Genomic DNA, 20,646 nt, shown 5'->3' on the forward strand with positions numbered 1-20,646 from the left:
AATACAGATATTATCATGCAAGTATTTAATGAGTAAGTGTAGTTGGTTTATTGTTAATGAGAAAACAGAGATCTCACCTATAAAGAAGTGTGTCTGAGTTTGAGAGAATAATAAATCAAAAGGGAAGCCAGACTGCTATGTTAGAGACAGAAGACTACTAGATTTAGAGAAAAATAGGCTTTTGATTCAATAGAACCTAGGTACAAGGACAGCTATACTGCTTTGACATATAGAAGAAATCACCTCTGTTTAGACACAAACTTGGGATTTTTTTTGACAGATCTCTGATTTCATCATTGCAATGAGCTTGCAGCAAGGAATTCCCTCTGCCAGTGCAGATTGGTACCAGTTTTTTCCAATCTATTGTCTTAATCTCTAAGACCAAGAGGTTAAATGACATATTCAGGGTCACACATCTAGCATTTGTCAGAAACTGGGACTTGAATTCAGACCCTCTTGAAGTCAAAGCCAGCTGTCTTGTCTACTAAGCCATGTTGCCTTTCTAGATAGGAAAACCGGGGTAAAATTTCTTAGGCAGCTTACAAGGGATTGTACGAGAAAAAATGAAGATGATTGGAATTCTACCAAAAAAATCCACAGACAAAGCAGTCCCTGGTTTGAGGATATGTGGGATTCCCTATTAGGACAAAGGCTTTCTAAACCAGTGAAATCAGTAAGGGCAATCTCCAAAGATGAACTACTAGAGAGGTGAACTGATGGCCTCTATTTCTTTCTGGGTGCTTCACTTCAAACATCCTGTACAGTATAAAATTTTTTTTTATACCATTTTTAGCCAAAGAATTTTTATTATATAAATAAATGTCCTGAATGTAGCAAAGGACATGGTAGGAGAAGTATTTCTTCTCCTGAGGTCAGGACCAAATGAGAGAGATAGACTTCCAAAGCAAAGAGAAAACTGCTTTTGTTGTTAAGAGGTCCCCTGAACTTGTCTTTTCGAGTTGCAATATTTTCCAGAAACACTTTTCCTAGATTATGAAAGAGGCCCTGAAGGTATCAAGGATGAGTCCCCACCCTCATCCCTGAGCTGAAATAATTTATTATTTGCACCCTAAGCTGGACTCCCTGTGTGTCCTTGGGAATCAAGACAGGTGCCAGTCAGTCTGCACCAGACTGAGATTCTGTTTGTGCAACTGAGACACTTACAGATAAGTGGACCATCCTCCTTCAGGAGAGAACTAGACCTTTCCCTTCCCCTATGACTTCCCCTTTTCCTTATAACTAGGCTTTCCCTGCAAGATTGGATACCTTGGTATAGGGAGTTCTCATATGCTTGTTATTTCTCTTGTAATAAATCCAATGCATGTCTCATAGACTTAAGATACTGTTTTTGGCTAACACTTTGCTGCCATAATGATAAAAATTCCCCTTGTAGAGTATCTGAGCAAGGAGAAGGGAAGAATTATTTGTTTTTTTCTTTCTCTCTCAGATAGGAAACTAAAGTTATACCAGAAAATGCTAATGGTAATTTGGTGGGAAAAGGCAAAGAAATATTTTCCATGACATGTAGAGTGGTAAAACAGTGATAAAAGAAAACTAATAACTGGACATGTGAATGTGTAGAAAACTGGTTATTAAAATAGGGAAACTGCTTGAGGAATTAGAGGAAAGGATTGGTACTTGGGTTGCCCAGGTCAGTGAGGTCAGTGCTGTTATACTTAAGGAGGAAACACTATCTAATGACATTTGAAAGGGAACAAGGAAACTTTTGCATACTAGAAATGACAGGAAATCTTCCCTAATATTAGTGAGACCCCTAGAAATGGAGGAAACAATCAACTCAGCCTACTTGGCCCCAGAGGGCAAAATGAAAGTGACCTTGACAGCTAAGTGAAAGAGCAGATGTGTGTATAACTTAGAGCCAGGAAGATCTACATTCAAATTCTGCCTCAGACATTTTCTAGAGATCTGATTCTGGCAATCATTTACCATCTCCCAGACTCAGTTCTTTTCTCTATAAGATGGGTGTAACAATAGCATCTAATTCACAAGCTTGTTTTGAGGATCTATTGAGATATGCATAAAATGCTTATCAAAGCTTAAAACATTATATATCTTTTAGCTATTATTAAAATTAGGCCCATTAAGAGGAATTTACACAGAGTATGGCTAAATTATAAGGAAAACTTTTGTAAAAATTAAAGCTATAGGGGAAGCTAGGTGGCACAGTGAATAGAGCACAAGCCCTTAGTCAGCCCTGAGTTCAAATCTGGCCTCAGACACTTGACACTTGCTAGCTGTGTGACATTGGGCAAGTCACTTAACCCCAAATGCCCTGCCTCCCTCCCTTCAAAAAGGAAAAAACAAAAAATTAAAGCTATCACAAAAAGTGAATGATCTGTATTCCAAGTATGATGAATTCCCAATGATTCCAGGTCTTCAAGGGGAGACTAGTTAATCCCTAGTTGGGGATGTTGTTATGTAGTGGGCATTAATACTTTAGCTGTGGGTGGGTCTAGATGCCCTCCAAATTCCCTTCCAACTTTGAAATTCTATGACTTGATGATGTCTTGACAGCTTTAAGAGTACATGATTCCAAGTATCATTGTTTGAGATCAGTCTCCTTACTCTCTAGCACCAATGAGCCAAGATAATGTCTGTTCTTCAAGAGAGCCTATTAATGCTTCATGATGTTGAAAAAGGTAGTATTGATACTACAGACTATTCTCCTATTAAAATTTTGCCTTGTCAAAATGCATTGGGTAGCCTTAGGGAAAATTTGAAAGAAAAGCTTAATTACATGATGGACTTAGGTGTAAATAAACCTTCTATAAAACCATGGACCTCATATTTAGAATTGGTGCTGGTACTAAAACCTGGTAGTCAGATAATGGATCAGGGAAAAACCAATAATAACATTAAGTCAGATAATTATCACATACTATCAATTACTACATGCTAAACCTTTTAAACTCATGACTGAAAGCAATCTGTACTTTAGATTTATGAAAAGATATGATGATTTGAATATGATGATGCTTTTATAACTCAAGGTTTGTTAGTATACAATCCTTTCCTTTAGATTAAGAAATGTCCCATACCTTTCCAAGGTAGTTAAATGTTTCATAGCCTGTCGGGTTTGTAGCCACTTCTGAGAGATTTTCGGGTCCTGGGTGCCATTGAGAACATAGGTATCACTATAAAGAGAATTGGTTTTCCCTTTGGATAGCCTGAGGCTGTATATTTAAGGCACAGAGTGAGATATACTTTGTAAGTAAGGAGTTTGTAATGGCTAAAATGTTTGGAATATTGGAGAGAATATTGAAGAAACTTGGAATACTGAAAAAGATAGGTGACCCTGGAGAGATAATTTGTAGGTCTCCAACACTGTATAGAGGATAGAATTTCCTGTGCTGCCAAAATGACTATATGATTCATTTAGCAAGTATTTTTTTATATTTATATCTCCCACATCTAAATCCTTATAGCAGAAAAAGGTGACTCATCAAACTTAATGAAAATATCTTTTGAGGACAACCAAGTTATTTTTCTCTGATTGAGTATTCATTGAGCAACAGTAATTTGGTTTCCACTGTGGTTTTTCCCATTGGGAACAGAATGTGCCTACCAGACAATATGAAGATTCTAGACCATCTGCTTTAGTGAGTAGTGAGTCATCATTTCTAGGAAACTTTAAGTCATTTTCCCCTTCCTCTTGTCTCTATCAGGTGATTTCCTGGCCTGAATTTGACTTTTAGACTCCAAGGTGGCTGCAATACTCCATGGGGACTCTAGGGCCATCACATTCCTTCAAGATGTTCCTAGGACTATGATGAAAACTCACATATCAATTCTTAGGGTCAACTGTGAACTACTTCAGTGAATGAGGATACTTGCTGAATGGCCACATAAAAATATGTAAATGGAGGCAGAGTGAATTAATGCCAGTGAAGTCATCACCTGAGATGTGTGGTTATGTTTACTATTTGGACATAAAATGAAATTGGAACTCTTTCATATTTGGGGAATAGATATGGGGTTACTAATTAAAAAATAATCTCACCAAATTTGCATTCAGTAATACCTTATTACAATGCAACTTTCTAATTGGACATACAGTGACGTGATTAGCACATGTTGTATTGGAATTATAAAGAATAAACAAATCTCCTTTCTTCTGGGTGTGCCTGGGGACATCTTTATCATCAGACTGTCCTACAACCTGCCAAGAATTTAACATAAAGAAAATACCAAGAATGCAGGTCATTTGCTACCTGTTAGCTAGTCCATCTTAGGCAAATTGCTTCAGTTCTCTGAGTCTCAACTTGTCATTGGTAAAGTAAAGGGATTAGCCTGGATGAGGGGTCCTTAAATTGGGGTCCATTAATATTTTCAAAGGTTTTGATAACTATATTTCAAATGATTGGCTTCCTTTGTCATACTCCCTCTTTTATGCATTTAAGGGCATTATTCTGAGAAGGGATACTTAGACTTCCTCAGACATTAAAAATATAGGTCAATTACACCTGATTAGATGATCATTAATGCCCCCTTCTGACTCTAAAAATCCCATGAATCTTATGATGTGTCACAAGGTCAGGGACAACTCTAACCTTGAAACTCTCTTCTAGGCATTTCTCTATTGTCTCAGGCAGATGTGTCAGAGATCCTGCACCCAGGACTCACCGCAGGCTTTTGAGTACAAGATTGAAACCCTTAAAGAGGCACAATTAGGAAGATTACTTTGGCATCTGTGTAAAGGATGGATTGGAGAGAGGGCAAGACTAGAGGCAGGTAGACCATCAAGCTATTTCAAAAGTTCAGGTTAGGTATGATTAAAGGCCTGGACTAAGAAGGGGAGCAGAAAGGAAAGACAAAACATATGGTAGAGGAATAATAAACAGAACTTGGTGATATAACAGATATTTGGAAAGAGATTGGGAAGAGTAAAAGATCATTGTAAGGTTTTTACCTTGGATGGCTGGGAGAACAGTGGAACCATTGACTAAAATGAGGACATCAAGAGGAGGGGCAGATTTAGGGTGAAAGATGATATTAGTTTTAGGCATTGAATTTGTTACTGCTATTCAGGTAGAGATGTCCAGTAGTCAGTGAGGCTGTAGCTCAGATTATAGATAAGAAATTGATAAAGTGATTTGAGTATCCTCTACTTATAGATGATTATTGAAGCCATGGGAGTGTTTGAAATTGCCAAAGGAGAGTATATACAGAGAAGATAGAAGGTCTAGGACAGTATCCTGAAAGATGGCCATTTTGGGGAGATGAAAAGATAAAGAGAAATGGTCAGAAAGACAGGATAAGAACCAAGAAATTGCAGAGCCACAGAGGAGAGATTATTAAGGATCAATTGTAATAGCTAACATTTATATAGCTCTATAGGGTTTAATAAATATTTTACATAGATTATCTCATTTGATCCTTACTATAACCCTGTGGTGGAGGTGCTATTTTTATCTTCATTGTCCAGATGAGGAAACTGAAGTCAAGAGAGAATGGCTAACTTGCTTAAAGTCACACAGTTAGTGTCTGAGGAAAGATTTGAACTCTGGTCTTCTTGATCTCAAGACGAGGATTCTATCTACTATGGCTCCTAGTTGTTCTGTATCCAACAGTATTCATTGTTTCAGAAAGATCAAGCATGATGATGACTGATAAACAGACACTGGATCTGGTGAAAAAGTGATAACATTGAAGAGAGTACTTTCTTTAGATCAGTGGGGATGGGAGTCAGTTCACAAGGGGTTAATAGCGTGAGTTAAGTAAAGACAGTAAGTATAGAAAATGCTTTCTGTAAGTTTTGCAGTAAAGAAAAGATGGGATAGAGTATAACTTGAGGGAAGTGCAGGGTAAAGAGAAGCATTGTTTTAAGATGGAGGAAGTCTCCCCTTGTTTGTAGATTGATAAAGAAGTCCGAAGAAGCAGGAATGATTTTAGGAGCAAGGGCCCATGTCCCTGAAATTAAAGTGACTGAGACCAAGGGGACAGGTGAAAGGTTAGCATACTTCCTACTTGACCAAAGGAAAGGAAAAGAAAATAAACATAGAAATAGGAGAGTTGAGAGAATTTACATCTGACAGCCTTAATCTCAGTAAAATAGGAGTTAAGTTTTATGCTCAGAGTAAAAGCGGGGGGCATGGAGTTGAAGGCTTGTGTAGACAGGAATATGAGAGTCAACAATAACAACAGAAAAGACGTATAAAGTAAGTGTTGACCTAGTTGAGGTTCTGTGCTATAAATTTTTAATGGATCCTTTCAGCACTGAAATCTATTAGATTTTTAAATTTTTGTTTAAATGTTTGCGTTTTGGGAGGGGGAAGGCAGGGCAATTGGGGTTAAGTGACTTGCCCAAGGTCACATGGCTAGTAAGTTGTTAAGTTTCTGAGGCTGGATTTGAACTCAGGTCCTCCTGATTCCAGGGCTGCTTCTGCTCTATTCACTGTGCCACCTAGCCACCCCCGGTCCGTTACATTTTAAGATCCTTGAGGGCAGACACTATCTTTCTTATTCCTTTTTTTGGTCTTATTTGTATTTCCAGCACTTATCACAGTGCTGGCACATAGTAGAATCTTAAAAATGTTTAGTAACTGACTGGCAAGTCAGATCCTGGTGCCTCATTGTATCCTTAAGATGACTATGGTTTCTAAAGACTATGCCAGTAGAGTCCAAACATATATGATTTATCCACTTGAAGACCTTGATGCATTATCTTTGTCCCCAAAACTTCAGATTACTGTATATAAGCTAAACTGAGTGCCCAAAGTGTCAGGTATAATAGGGTTGGAGATGCATCCAAGAAAATGTTCAGTAGCATGAATTTTTTGAGCTATAAAATATTCTCCAAAATTGGTTTCCCCTTCATCTTAAAATCCTTCATCACATCAGACAACATCTAACATTATCTTTATGTATCAGCATATAACTACTCTCATACATTCCAATAACCAGCCTCCAACATCTAGACAAAGCAACCAAAATTGGTTTATTCAAAATAGTATAAGAATAGAAACTGCTACAATAATTTTTTTAAAATGCTTCTTTCTTTAATAAAGTTGACTCAATTCCCCAGTAGGGAATAAAAGCATGCTAACAAATTCAATCAGAATACTGAGAGTGATTTTGAATTTTACTTTATTTTATTTTGCTGAAGAGATTAGTCCCTTAATAGATAATCAAGAAAATCAGGTATTCAATGATGTTTATGTTCAGGTAGGTTCCAATAATGCAGAACTTGAAAGAGGGTTTTTTTGGAAGATACCCCAGATCAATATAGAGTTTCTCTTAAAATCCAAGTGATCAAAGATTCTCAGAACTACTTCAAAATCATGTGAATAAATTTTTTAAATCACATTTTCATTTTGGAAGAGATTTTAAAAACTGAATTGATTTATGGTCAAGTTCCAAATCACAAAGAATGTCAAAAGGGCAAGGAACTTGGGATACAGTAGTAATATTTGCATTCAGCTGAATGAACCCATTGATCTTTCCATCAAAATCATCCCTGAGATACAAATCATTAGCCTCTTTTGATGAGCAACTTGATCTATACATGAACTACATACTCTGACAAGAGACATATGTTGAATTATTTTGTTTTGTTTTGGAGGGGAGAAAGGTAGAGAATTGAGGTTAAGTTACTTGCCCAAGTCCACACGTCTAGTAAGTGTTAAGTGTCTGAGGCCGGATTTGAACTCGGGTCCTCCTGACCCCAAGGCTGGTGGTCTATTTACTGTATCACCTAGCTGCCTCCTATGTTGACTCATTTTGAAAAAAAATAAAAATAAAAAGGTCATCATGAGTAAGACCTTTGTATTTTGAGAACAGTCTCATCAGCAAAATGACATCAGTCATCAGAAGTGATTATCATGGTCTCATCCTATGACTCCTTCAGTCTGGTGTAGTTTTCATGCAATGTCAATAAGAGGTTGAACAAGAAAGCCATTCTAGCATCTCCAACCATCACAGCAAATAAAAAAGAAAATGAGACAATGGTGTTCTGTAGTTCTCAGCCCAGTGTATATTCACAAGATTTTGGAATACTTTAGTGTGTTTACTTGTCGATATATGGCAAATTGGAGGTGCTTCAACTGTTGGAGTATGTCCATAAATTATAGGATTGTTATTTGTGCCTTTCTTGATTCCTCCTTACATGCTTAATGTAAGTTATGTAAATCTGCTTATGGAAAGCAGACATCATCAGCAAGCAGTTACTTAATGGTCATCACATGTTCGACATGTAGAAATAATTTTCATCTTCTGAACTTGAACAATACAAGTACAGATGATTTCAGTAGTTTTATTTAACAATTGCCTTAAGTACTCCTCAGTTTTCTGCAGCAAAATATGTAGACTGTGTGTGTGTGTGTGTGTGTGTGTGTGTGTGTAACCTTTCATGGGCTTCTTTTCTTTTATTAATGATATTGGGATATGGGGAAGCATAGCAGTGATAAAATATAATATCTTTTCTTCTTGTACTTTTGGACAATTTGCTCAGCCTAAAAGGGTGTTAAAAACATAGATCATTTTGTGACTCTTTCAGAATATCCTAGTTATTCATGCATCTTTGAAGATATCTCACTGGTATATACCATTTGCAGACTTCTCTATAGCATTTCTTTTTCTCTTCTTTCTTTCTCTCCCTTCCTCCCTCCTTTCTTCCTCTCTCCTCTCCTCCTTCCTCTTTTGCTTGGTTGATTACACCAGTCCCAGATACTATATTCACATGCAGATTCAGAACAAAATTGTAGTTCTACAAAGAGTTCCTTGTTTAAAGATGGAAATGCTTCATAATCAGGTTCAAATTCTACATTTCTTTTAATAAAAGTTTTGATAACTGTTAGGTAGGTAATTGAACGGCCTTGAGAAAATTGTTTCTCACTTTGTTTTTGCCTTTAGTAACTTCTTTCATCTCAGTTGTATCTGCAGCCATTCTTGTGATTTCCAAATTTATTTAAGAGAAGGGATAGAGAACTGATGTTTTCATCAGAGAGGGGTCTAGAATCTCTTTCAATTTCTCCCACTAAACATTTCGATACTTGTCCCAGTTCTTAATTCTGCTTTTCCTCACTCACAATTTTTGTTGGTGTAGGTTTTCCTGAAAGGTGCTTCCAATTTTGTTGACATTAATAAGAGGACCTTCTCTCCCAGAACACTGAGGTAACTCCTCGTTGGTGCTGGATCGGAGGAAAAGCTATGCCAGACATATAGTATTGCTCTGGAATATAGTTAGTGCTAGAGTAAACAGGGTATCTTGGTAGTGACATAGGAAATCAAGGAGAGTGACCTATACACCTTACCCTGGATTGTTCCATTTGGGAATAGATAAGAGGAATTCCATGCTTCTTTGTTGTCCTCCCTTGTTGCCCCACACCTTGAAATACCTTTCAATCATTCTGACCATTTTTTAAGTCCCAGGAGGAGCAGGATCATATTTTGGCTCACTCTTACATAGTTGTCCTCATCTTGCTCTATTCACCGTCTGCCATCACTTTTATTTGTGAAGGTTATCTGAGAAATGTGCTTAGGAAATAATCTTGGTGCATTTTCCTTCAAAGAGATAAGAACACAGAGTATCACATTTGGACTTTTCAACAGTATCTCTTCAAAGATGGTTCAAGATTTTGGTTTGCAATGAGGCAGCATGAGTCTCAGTGTTGAATTAATCTTGGGGTTACAATTAAGAAAACTTTATTGATTCTTCTAGAGTCTGCTGTGAGCTCACTTTGGTATTCTTAGCCTGTTTGAAATCCCCTTCAGATAAGAACTTCCTACCTTCCAGATATTGGAATATTTAATTTATAGGAATCTAAGGCATCAGGTTGTAGTAGAAAGACAGCTGGTCTTGGGGTCAGGAAGAACTGCATTTAAGTCTCTCCTTCGATACATTCTGGCTTTGTGATCATAGGCACCTTAACCACTTAGTACCCCAGACAATTCTCTACAACTAAAAGAAAGTTTCAGAGACAATGTTGAAATGCATTGGGAAAGTAAATTTCTCCGCCCAGAAAAGCTTCCAACACTGATGAAATCATAGACTTGGCATGTATGTGTGCATGCCTGTGTGTGGAAGAGAAAGAGAGATAGACATAGAGAGAGAGAGGGAGACAGAGAGACAGAGAGAGAGAGAGAGAAAGAGAGAGAGAGAGACAGACAGAGACAGACAGACAGAGAGAGAGACAGACAGACAGACAGAGACAGAGACAGACAGACAGAGAGAGAGAGACAAACAGACAGACAGACAGACAGAGACAGAGACAGACAGACAGAGAGAGAGAGAGAGAGAGAGAGAGAGAGAGAGAGAGAGAGAGAGAGAATAAGAGATATTAGTTGTTCCTGGATTTTGAGGAGAAGGGAGAAAAACAAGACTAGTTAATATGGCAATATTAATATGTAACTGAAGAGCAGTAACGATAGTTTGTATGTTGATGTGTTTTGTCAATGTATGTTGATAAAGAACTGCACAGTCACTCTCAAGCACATAATCTGATTTCAGCTTTATAACTCTGAGTTATAAAGAGTTATAAAAACTTTTATTGTTATTTTTTTTTTACACAAGTGAGGAAGCAGACATTCAGAGACAGACGTTGATCTTGATCAAGTTTTGGAAGCTAGTAAGTAGCAGTGCCAAGACAGATTCAAGACTTTTGATTCCAAAAATGCTTTTCCCTGAGTACCATGTATAATCTGTATGGCATAGATTGAAGCAGCGTACAGAAGTAGGTGTTTAGCAATCCTTAAGTGAAAATAAGTTTGAACCACATTGAGGCCCATAGTGGTGATCTTGGATATTGATACAAAATACCTCAAACTGAATAATAATCTGAATTTGAGGTATAACTGAAATTATACAGGACTCAACTTAGTCATTATTTATATGGATTTCTTTGTGCCTAACAGTGCAAGTGTAATCCAGAACATTTGGTTTAAGATTTAGCTGAGATTGAAAGAGAAACTGCCATGGTATATTTATCAGAATACCCTTCAGATATCCTATGTGGCTGAATGAGATTGAAGGTACTTTGGGGATATAGATTACACATTCTGTACAAAAGCAAGAAAGAGTAGCAAAAGAGGACTGCGTGTAGTAGGAGCTAAATAAATGTTTATTGGATTGAATTATTCTGTAATCAGCTGGATGTTTCATTGTATCAAAGTAGGAAGTCATCACAAATGTTTGCCCTAACTTGCAAATGTTTTTTCTTCCAATTAGTCCAAGAAAGGAGAAGGAACAATGGGAGAAGGGACTGCTATCTTGGACTTTCTTCATGAGCAACAGTAAGAATTGATTGTCCATGTGGAAGTGAGGGGAGAATGGAACTATGTCATACTGAGTTGTAATAACAGGGATAGGGAACATTAGGTACAATATACAATATTCATATTATGTGTACTAGACTTTAGAAGAACAGATTTTAAAAAATATAGATATGATCCCTTGTCCAAGAATCTTTAAAGGGATCATGAGAATTATAAAACTCTAAATATGAAATTTTAATAATTCAAATGAAAAAGAAAAGGGAAGAGGGAATTTGGAAGGAGATGTTAGTTTAGTGATACCAGTGATTAAGTAAAAAATCTAAGAATATTATGACTTCTTTTTCCATACTCAGAGAAATTGGTAATCAAAGTGACTGGGATGTTCTCTCCAAGCATGAGGATCATAACTTATCTATGTCTGATTAGCCCTGTGTTGTCCATGCTCATGCAATATATCCAATGTGCTGGAGGCCTATTTCAATTTCTCCTGATATTATGTGGGATACTAGTGGAGCACTTAGGCTATATGCTTCTGTTCTTCCTTGAAATTCCATGTTGGATAACAATCTTGCTGCCTGACCACAAGCTCCACTAGTCTTTTCATTGCCCTTTGAATGTTATTCATTTTTAATTCTTTGGAGACTATTGTGTTTTGTGTAATGCAACCATTCAGTGATACTGGAAAGTATTGACATTAAAAAGAGAATTTGGGACTAGAATTGAATAGGAGGAGGAGAGTGGGTTAGATTACTTTTTGGGAAATTGCCAAAGTTATAATGCTGTCAAACATCTCCCTTATACACACGCCCTTGATTTTCCATACAAGTATGCTCTTGGTGTGAGAGAAGTGATTATTAATTTAAGCCAATATTGGGGGGATCCATTTTTTTCCTTTCCTCATTTGGAAATTAGGTCAAAGCTTGGTTCTCTGAAGGGCAGGGCAGACTATCAGATGAAATCTTGGAGTTGTTGTGCCACCCAACTAGAAAATCATAAAGAATTTTATCTAAGTTTAATTCTGGCCCATTGTGTTCCACTTATTGAGGTCTGAGCAGAGGTGGATACCCTTTTGCTTAAATTGAACTAGGTGGGGATAGGCTGGACAAGAGATAAGCCTCTTAGATCAAGAGTGATCAGAATCATGTCCCCAAGACCCTCATTAGAATAAGCCCACCTCTAATTAAAATATTCATTCTATCATTACTTGTTAACCAATTAGAGTTGATTGCTACTCTCAGAAACACCCACTCTTCCAAAGGTATATAAGCTTTGAGTGGGCTCAATGAGATTTCTTTGGTAATTGAGAGTGCTACTGATCCCTTTTATTAATTATTGTTAGCATGATTGATAAAATGATTAGTTAACCAGAAACTATGTCTCTCAAAAATTTTATATGTCCCACTTGATACTATATGACTGCTAGTCTTGGAATAGTCTGTATACATACTGAAGAATTAGACTTAAAGATCACCAGAAGAACACTGGAGAGTTGCATAATAGGCAAAAGCAGGCTCATTCATCCATTCAGTCTATAAGAATTTGTTACACACCCATGTACTAGTCAGTGATTGGTGCTGAGGAAACAGATAGAAAAAAATGAAACAGTTTCAACTCTCAAGAAGCTTATATTTGATCAGGGATGCAACACATATAAAAAAATGGATATATGTATACATGCAAGTAAATATAAAACAAATACAAGGTACTTAAATACAAAGAAGGGAAAGAGAGGGCACTACACTGGTGCTTGCCAGGATGAAGAAAATATTCATATAGGGAAGATAGAATTTGAACTTATCTAGAAGGAAGAAAGAAATTCTTTGGGGTGGAGGTGGGGTTATAATAATGCATTCCAGACATGGAGGAGATCATGTGAAAAGATATGGAGAGGAGAGATGAAGTTCTGTGTGTGAGGGACAGAGAGAAGGTCAGTTTGTCTGGCTTTGGCTTTTAGAGTGTGGGCAGGGGAGTAAGGTACAATGATGCTGGAAAAAATAGGTTGGGGCCAGTTTATAAAGGGCTTTAAAATCCAAATAGAGGACTTTGTATGTGAGCCTAGAGCCAATAGAGCTACACTGGAGTTTATTGAATGTGACACCTGTGTTTAAGGAAGATCATTGTGAGAGATAAGCAGAAGATGTGTAGGAGTGAGGAGGTATTTGGGGCAGACAGGTTAATTAGGTATTTGTGATGTATAGTGCAGTGATGAAATCATGAGAAGTGATGAAGGTCTGAACTAATATGATGGCCATGTGAGTAGAGAGAAGAGGTCAAATGTAAGAGATGTGGTGGTAGATAGAAATGGCAAAATCTGGAAACTCATTGGATATGTGGGGTGAGAGAGAATGAGAAGACAAAAATAACTCTGTAGTTATAGAGCTTGAATACTGGAAGGATAGTGGTACCTTTGACAGTAATAGGGAAGACTAGAAAAGTAATGTGTTTGGGAGAATTATAAAAAGTTCTGCTTTGGACTTGTTGATTTTGAGATATCTCTGGGTTTATCAGTTTGAAATGTCAAGTAGCTAGTTGATGATATGGGACTGAAGTTCAGAAGAAATACTGGAACTAGGTATATCTGTGAATCATCTGTAAATACATGGCAATTGGACCCATGGAAGGTGATAAGGTCACCAAGAGTGAATGTCTAAAAAGAGATAAGAAGAGGGCCTAGGTCAGAACTTTAATGAACACTAATGATTATAAGGGTTGAAATGAATGATGAAAGAACAAGGAACAGCAATAAGACATGTAGGAGGAAGAACATGAGAGGGTTTTTGTCTGGAAAACCAAGAGAAGAGAGAATATACAGGAGAAAAGCCTTGTTCCCTCATCTGTAAAATGCAGATTTATAAGGTCCCTTTTTAACTTTGGATCATGTGAATGAATGATGATCGACCAATAATTATTACTTCATGGAAAATATATTGGGTTGCTTTGATGAATAAATATAAATTATTGCAGATAGCCTACTGTCCTTGAGTGATTTATAAAGTGTTTCTCCCAATTAAATTAAATTCAACAAGTATTTTTTTTGCTAGACCCTGTGGGCTAAATATGCCCCCCAAAATATTGTTCTTTGTAATCTTTTATTCATGCATAGTGTAGAAGTAAACAAGTTCATCCATAATCCCACTTTTGAGAAATTCCAAAGAAAATGAATACAATCTAAATAAATGAGGATTACTTTACCTGTCACCAAAATCCTACTTCTACATCTCAGTGTGGCATGGTGACAACTCTGGATTCAAAAAGTTATGACCATGGGAAGGAACTTCTCTCTGGCAGGTTATTCCAAGAGGAAAGGCTTCTAGTATGAGCCCAAACATTGCACTTGTATCTGCAATCTAAGGGTCACCATAAACAAGTTCAGAGAAGTTCATTTCCCGAGTAGTAGCAGCCATAGAAACTCTGGAAGATCAACTAGAAAGAGGAGCTGTCATCTGGGAGTACTGATACTACGTATAATATTAATTCCAATCATTATTGTTACATGGAATGTGGTCCACTCCTGTGATAGGAGAAAGAAGGTTTGATCGAAGTAAAAAGATTTGAGTGGCCTTTTCACATGCTGAGCCCCTATGCTGGAGTGCTAGACTCTGAATATAGATCTCAGAAACTTGTGATCTCAGAAATGCATCCTCTCTGCCTGAGCCATATTGGAAAGAGGGAGAGGAAACTGTTAGTGGTAGTGGTGATGGTATGCTCTTTAACTTTTCTTTCAAGGCATTTAGCACCTACATACTGGGTTCACTTGAGCATAAACTATGCTTAGAATGATCTAGCGGAAGGAAGAATGGATATGAAGACAAAAAGGTCTGTATTGGAATATACTGTTATTGTACATATTCATATTAATTATGACATTTTAATTTAAATATAACAGCAGATCTAATAGTCATTAAATACCATTGTATTATTATATAGTCATATTCTATATTCTATTATCACATATTGTTCTATTATGTCATATGCTCTTATATTGTGACATGTTAGGTTACATGATAAAACATTAGTGTGTTATGTTATTGTACTTCTCAAGTTTCTGTATTTTAAAACGTGAATAATTTTTCTTGAACAAATTGAACTACCTCAGAAGAAAATGATGACAACATTTTGTAAGCTGTATAGTAAGTAGATGAAAATGAACTCTTCTTATTCATGTAACCTGAAATCTCAGTTTTGAGCACATATTGTCTGGGTTTAATCTAAGGACCTTCTCGCTTTCAAAAATATTTATGTCTCAACTCCTGCCTCAGGTTAGTTGCTTTAAAAATTTGGTTCATGTTTACACTCCTGATGAAATATTAAAGAAAAGAAGGTTTATTAGATATAATAAGAACACAGAAAAGACAATAACAATATATTTTTCCTTATGAGCTCTGCTGCCTTTGAGGATTAGTGTTGTCTGAAAATGAAAAGACTAGCAATTAGTCACAGTCTAGCACATAGGTAACAGATTTGAGAACCTCTCTGAAGTGGTAGCACCATTTCTCTTGTCTATTTCCCCTGAAATCTTCTTGCTTCCCTCAGACTGCTCACAATGTTAATGCCACTTCTCTAAATGTCACTGTTCTCTTGATCTGTTGTCCCCACTGCTGTCCGTTCAGTTCCATATCAATTGTTTTTTTTTTTTTTTGGCTCCTTGTCCCAGGCTGGCTCCTATGTTCTTTTTGGTTCTGTAAGTTTTCCTTTCTATTTATCTACCATTGATCTGTTCCTACTTCTTACAAAAGGAGGTATTAGTAGCTGATCAAGTGAATTGCCTTGCTCCCTTTGGTGCTGCTTGTTATATTTTCACCATGGTTATAAGATTTGAAGCCACTCTTAATTGCATTGTATGGACCTTTAGAATAGGTATGCACTGAATAATATTGTGAAATGATACATTATTCTCATATGGTGAAACCTGAAAAATTATTGAAAGCTAAAATGGCTATTATAGATTCCAAAAGAATTATGACACCACTGCAAAGATTTTCAATGATCTCACCAAGGATATGTAAGTGAAGAGAAACATAAGCATGATGGGAGAAAAGAGGCAATTTGTCTTTGACTTCCTGGCATGTTTTGGAGATTGCCAGGATAAGAAATGGACTTAAATCTTTGAGGACTTGGTTAGATGCCATAGAAAAATCTGTCTTTCTTTCACAACACAGTTTGAAGCCACCTCTTCCATTTTCCAGTGTCATCTGCTAAGCCAACTAAGACCTTTTCTTGTTTCATGCTAATACCTGTCTAGATGGCTTTTGGGGCATTTTGCATGAAGCCTGTGATGGCCAGCAGAAATCTCTTATATTTGTGATTGCAGCACTAATTTACAATGTGTCTTGGCTCATATTTTTCTATCACAAATCTAAGTAAACCAACATTTCCAGGTAATTCCTTTCATGAACTATCTTTTTATGAGGCTCTGAAAAATGACAGGGAACTTAATTAAACATTTAATATAGAGTTCTTTGTACTATCCTTGCATCCTATTTGGCTATCCAGCACTCAGAAACATTTTGAATACTGCAACATTGAGGTGTTCCAACTTCAAAGTGTATAGCTCATCAAAGGCAGGTCCCCTGAGGGTCTTTGGTAATTGTCTAATGTTCTCTGCATCAGTCACTTGCGTTCCTGCATTGTAGCCAGGGAATATTCCAGCCAGGGCTCAAAGACTTACCATCTAAATAAGAGGTCATGCTTCCCTGAAAATAAACATGTTTCTATAGTGGGTCCCTTCTCACTGTGCTGCATGATTGACACCTTGTCCTATGGACAATGCTCATTCCACCTTTGGCATCTGTTCTATAACCAAAGAGGATGGTGACTTGTTCCTTAATCTTCTCCTCAAATATTCTCTCCATCCTTCCTTCTCTGAGGGACTTCATTTTGTTTGGCCTAGTCCCACCCCAAACTAGATGGTCTAATTAATAATTTCCAAGAAACTCCTTTTCCTACTTAACTCTAAGAAGTCTCCAAGTTTTCAGACAGTTGACAAAAAGGTAACAGCTGTATTTTCTACCTTTCTTAATATATTCCCTAGTACTTTAAACCCCCATCCTCCTTTAAGTACACAGTGTAGTAGACAAAGTTCTTCCTTTGGTGCCCTCATAATCATCCATGAGTATACTGTGCCATTTCTTTTCCATCAACAATTTTATATAATCTGTCTTGGTTCATGTCTGCTTTGCAAAGGTAGTACTAATTCATGCATTGCTGGTGCAGGTAAACCAAGTTAAAACCAGGTGAGCTTCACAAAAATAAGCTATGACACCTCTATCTCAGGAATATAACCTATGGCACCATGTCTCAGGAATTTGTTTCCTAATGATATTTACAGATCATTCCCCACCCCGTGAAAGCTCTTGGTCATCATCTTTTGATTCATGTCGACAAAGGGCATACCTGCTCCTTTGCCTCCTAAGACTAACAAAACATTAAACAACAATTGATGTGTTAGGTAGAATGAGAAACATAACAAGAGATCTCTTTTGCCTGGGGGGTATCAAGGGAAAGTCTTATGGAAGAGATGGCTGCAAAGTGTGTTGTGAAAGAAAGACATGTTTTTCTATGATCAGAGATGAGAAAGGAGTATATTACAGGTCTGGGCAACTGGTTGATTTTAGGATAAGGTAAGAGGGGTTCAGAGAATAGAGTCCAGTCTGTGTAAACGGGAGTCATGTGAAACAAATTGTCAAGTTAAATTTTAGTCACACCATAGATGGCCTTAAATCTTAGACTGAGTTTATATTTTATATTTGTTTATTATATTTTATCCTATGGATAACAGGAAGCCACCAAAAGTTTTTGCAGAGGAGAGACTTGGTCAGACCTGTGCTTTGGAAAGTTCCTTTAGGGCATCTATGGAAAGGATGAATAAAAGATTAGACTAAAATAACTCTCATCATCTGTAAAAGAATGGCATTGAACTGGATCATTTCTAAGGTATCTTGCACCTCTAATATTCTATCATCCTATGATTTAGGTGGGAGATGAAGAAATCTTTAAGTGAGGCATCCATGTCAATATTTCAGAGTGAATCCATGAAAGAAACACTTGACAGTAGTATCAACAGGATTTTAGCAACTAATTGGTAGTAGGAAAGATTCCAAGAAGACTCCAATTGTCTAATTTGGGCAACTGGGATGATGGTGGTACCATCAATAGAAATAGGGAAGATGAAAGGAGAGATGCATGTCAGGGTTGGGGGAAGGTAATATTCATTTTCGAAAAGCTGACTTTGAGCTATTTAGTTGGCAGTTGGAAATGTGGGACTGAAAACTGGGTAGATACTGAGGGTAGACATAGAAATTTGGGAGGAATCATCTATCTAGAGATGCTACTTGAGCTCATGAGAATTGATGAGACCACCAGGCAAAAGAATAAATGGAGGTAAAAAAAAATGGCCTAAGAAAAGAAAATGGACAAAAAAATTGGGGGACACCCACCCTTAGGGCAAAGGAGGAGAAAGATGAAGCAAAAAGACTAGGTCCTATAGGCCTACAATTTTAACCTCTTTCTCATCTCTTTCTCTGCCATGTGCTTAAGTTCCTTTTTGAATCATTTTTATTTTTGACTCTGGCATTTGGTGCCAGATGGAAACAGAGAGGCACCTCTTGTTTAGCTATTGACTATTAACTACTATAATTATTTAATGTAAAAGAATATAAATAGAAGGCACCACATGAATATGAAAGAGATACAAAATATTTGGTCACAAGAAAAGAGGGCATTTCTTTACTTCCTTCACTCAATGAGAAGCATTTTGGCAGACTTCAATAATTCCCACTTGGGAAATCCACTCTCTACTTTAAACTCCAGCATTTTACATAGTCGAGCCCGGTGGTTTTTTTTTTTTATTGTCCACAGATGGCAATGTGTCTTAGACTGAAATGCTGATGTGCAGTCTAGTGACCTAGCCTTATCTCATGCTCACAATCCCTTTTGGAAGGGCTCCAGGTTCTTGTCTCTGGGGTGTTCTGCATTGTTTGTGAAGGATATGTGCTGTTTCACTGTTTCCTGATGGTGTTGCCTGATAGATGCCTGTCCTATGCCTGAGGCCTCTGTGGTTACAGCCATCCATTGTCATATCCAGCACACTGTTTCCTGAGAGGCCAGTTTTCATCTTTCTGATTATCCATTTTTGCTTAAGAGCCAAGACTAACTGCAGTGTCTTGTTAACCATTTGTTTTAGCTCTGGGCCATAACAGTATCTTTGATTTAAAATTGAGTCCTTTAGGTTCCTATTTATCTCAGCTTTATGCTTAGGGTCCCCTACCTCTCTTCCAAGGTTTAGCTTTGTCTGCCATCTCAGTTTCTCCTTTGCTGGGATAACTGGGAGAGTACTATGAAAGGAAAAGATACGAACAGTGTCTTATCTCCATGGTCATATTATAAGATGTGATCCTATGTCAGAAAGGAAGTTCAATAAAAGGTCACAGTGATAGATATGGGGGGAGGTAAACATTTTAGAAAATACATGGTCTTTGCCTTTATATAATTTTCCGTCTATTTAGGTGTGTGTGTAGGAGCAGGCTGAGAGCAATCAATCAATCAGCAAACATTTAAGCGTCTCTTGCATGCTAGGTACTATATTAAGCACTGGGATCCAGAGATCGAAGTTAATTACTGCCTGTCCTCAAGGAATTTACATTGTCGTGGGGGCAACAGAATGTGTATATGTATGTGTGTGTAATTATATGCAGAGCATATACAGAATGAATACAAGGTATATTTGGGAGTTGCAGTAGCAATTATGAAGGGAGGGATGGTAGTAACAAAGGTTTCATGTAGTAGATTTTGTCTGGAATATGGCTAAGAGTGGAAAGGTAGACCAAACAGGAGGCTATTGCAATAGTCAGAGCTAGAGTTACTGAGGGTCTGAATTAGGGTGAAAGCCATGTGAGTGGAGAGAAGAGGACTTAATGGGAGAAACATGGGTCAGGATCAAAATGACACAATTTGGTAACTGATTATATAAATGTGGTGAAGGAGCTGAGAATGACACAATGCTTGTGAATCCAAACATTGGGAAGCATAGTGGTGCTCTGACAGTAACAGAAAAGTTCAAAAGGTGGGTGGGTTTGGTAAGATTCATATTTATCTAAAACACACACAAAAAATAAGTGCATTAGAAAAGTACCATGGAAAGTCCCAGGGAGAAAGTAAATTTTGGCCAGCAGTATCAGGGAAGGTTTCATCAGGGAGGTGACAAGGAGTAAAGGCAATTGCAGCCTTCCCTTTCCAATCTCCATTTTTACAGAAAATCTCCATCAAAGAGGATGCATCCTGGAGTGACTGTTTCGATTTTTAAGGCTTTATTCCTCCTTGAAAAGTTCATCATCTCTTTTTATTTTTAATAGTCATAATTTAAAACACCAGTAATTTCTACTAGTCAGTTTTGTAGGAAAGTCTTTCATTGTCAAA

General features: G+C 37.2%; 1 protein-coding gene across 8 annotated transcripts in view; it reads left to right on the forward strand.

Moving 5' to 3' along the window:
• LOC138160705 (olfactory receptor-like protein OLF3) overlaps positions 1 to 20,646 on the forward strand; it is a 650,404-nt gene that overhangs the window by 562,805 nt on the left and 66,953 nt on the right. Inside the window, exon 1 of one of the 8 annotated variants that reach the window (XM_069087463.1) lies at positions 13,077 to 13,159. The exons of the other annotated variants lie outside the window; for them this stretch is intronic. The gene's annotated coding sequence lies outside the window, so the exon portion shown is untranslated. Of the gene's footprint in view, positions 1 to 13,076; positions 13,160 to 20,646 lie in introns of those variants that run through there. 8 annotated transcript variants of the gene reach the window in all.

Source organism: Petaurus breviceps, unplaced genomic scaffold (assembly GCF_028583685.1).
Source record: "Petaurus breviceps papuanus isolate PSGF00001 unplaced genomic scaffold, PetGlider_PUasm1.0 181, whole genome shotgun sequence".
NCBI classification, from domain to species: Eukaryota; Metazoa; Chordata; class Mammalia; order Diprotodontia; family Petauridae; genus Petaurus; species Petaurus breviceps.